The following is a 2,321-nucleotide window of genomic DNA, read 5'->3' as shown; positions in this document are numbered from 1 at the left end:
CAACAGTTGAACTATTTACTTTTAGTAAGACAGACAGAAATGTCAGTTAAAGCACACGTAGTGTTAGGCTATCAGTTGTGTCTGATACATAAGACAGAATAATATTTCACAATTAGAAAGTACCTTAGAGATCATCTTGCTCACAGCAGATCATTAACATCAATAATTAAAGATGAAGCTTAATCTACCTCGGTCATCAGTCAGGTGGGGCTTATTCTAAATGCTTAATGTGTTTTAGGCTCATTTCCTTGTTCATATTTGGGTTGCTACTTGGCTAAATCCTTTCACCTTAGTACCCCAAGCCAGTTTCCTGGCTTGATATTATTAGATAATGCTCTGCTCAGGAATAATTATGTTGGATGAGAAATGGAGCCCTGGGGTTGTGTGTTTTGGAAGAGTATTCAAGATCAAAGAAAGTTCTTAGTCCATGGTTAATCTGCAAGGCATTTAAACTACTTCCATAGAGGAGCCCAGATTGTTGGTTAAATGTATTGATAATGAAGTCAAAGCTATGGTTCTAACCCCTATTTTTCCAAGAAAAATGATGTCTGGTTATCACATTGTATCCCAAGTGCTAACCAGTTATCTTGATAAATTGTTTATAGTAGGTTTTGAGAAACCTCATGTGAATTTTTAAATTTGGTTAGATGTAGGATCACTTTTGAGGTTGAGGCCAGCTCTCTATGTTCTCTTTTTCTTCTTGCAGTAGTCCCCAGAAACTCAGCATGGTTTCCTTTTCTCTTGATGGCTGTCAGCATCTATCTAATGAAATTGTAGTCTCCAAAAGACTGACTTTAGGATCAGATACAATTTTCACCAGTGTTTTTTGTCTACCTTGCCGCTTCTGAAAATATACATGTAAGCCTTTAAAAATGAGAAGTTTATTAACTTATAATTAAATAGACATAGATGCATATGTGTTACATTAGGTGAAAAAGAAAAACTGCCAGGGAGTTATAAGATGAAAAACTCTCAGAGCTCACACCAAGCTGGGAGGTGTTTGAATGCCAACTAGTTAAAATGGAAAGACCTTGAACATGTGGGGCATTGAGTAGAGACTCAGAAAAGTCATACTTTCATGGGAGATCCAAACTGGAGCTAGACTAAAGGCTCATGTATACCAACTTTAAGAAAGCTTAAAAATAATCCTTGAGAGACTCAAGATGATTTCTAAGTAACCTCATTTTGTCTGCCAAATAAAATGGAACATTCCTTAAAGGAAGAAAAAAAAATTGAGGCAGGAAATTGCCTGAGGCTGGAGAAAGAATGACAGGAGAAAGTAGTGATGAAAAATTCCTCAGAGGGCTGATCTTGGTGGCTCACGCCTGTAATCCTGGCACTTTGGGAGGCCAAGGCAGATGGGTCACCTGAGGTCAGGCATTTGAGGCCAGCCTGGCCAACATGGTGAAACCCCAACTCTACTAAAAATACAAAAATTAGCCGGGTATGGTGGCAGGTGCCTGTAATCCCAGCTACTTGGGAGGCTGAGGCAGGAAAATTGCTTGAACCCAAGAGGTGGAGGTTGCAGTGAGCTGAGATTGCAACACTGTGCTCCAGCCTAAGCAACAGAATGAGACTTCATCTCAAAAAAAAAAAAAAAAAGAAAAGAAAAAAAGAAAAGAAAAAGAAAAAAAGAAAAATTCCTCAGAGCTCATACAAGACTGGGAAGAATGTGTGTTTCAACAATAGTGGATCTTTTAATATAGTACATGGATCATTCAGTAGAGTCTTCAGCAAGATATTGCCAAAGTAGGGTTAGGGTTAGGTTATGGAGATGGGAATAGACTGAAGACTACTCTGGACTTGCCTTAACAGAGTTTAAGAGCAACATTTGAAAGAATCAAACTGATTTCAAGTAACTTAACTGCATCCAAGGGGAGACAACCCCTCAGAATAAAAATAAAAACTACAATAAAATCCAGCACCGAAAGTGTAACATTCACAGTGATTAACATCTAATAAAAAATTACCAGGCATGCCAAAAAAAAAAAAAAAAAAAAAGGAAAAGGCAATCCACAGTCAGGAGAATCTTTAGTCACTGGTAACAGACTCAGAATGACAGATGACAGCATTAGTAAATGATATGATTTGGCTCTGTGTCCCAACCCAAATCTCATGTTGAATTGTAACCCCCAGTATTGGGGGAGGGACCTGGTAGGAGGTGATTGGATTATGGTGAACAGCCATATGGATGTGAATATGGAGTATTCTTCATGGATATAGAGAACACCCCTTGGTGTTCTCATGATAGTGAGTGAGTTCTTACGAGATCTGGTTGTTTAAGAGTGTGTAGCACTTCCCCCTTTTCCCTCTGTGTCTCC

The sequence above is a fragment of the Piliocolobus tephrosceles genome, chromosome 5 (assembly GCF_002776525.5).
Source record: "Piliocolobus tephrosceles isolate RC106 chromosome 5, ASM277652v3, whole genome shotgun sequence".
Classification (NCBI taxonomy): domain Eukaryota; kingdom Metazoa; phylum Chordata; class Mammalia; order Primates; family Cercopithecidae; genus Piliocolobus; species Piliocolobus tephrosceles.
The sequence above is the reverse complement of the archived record's forward strand: the minus strand, read 5'-3'. Positions refer to the sequence as shown.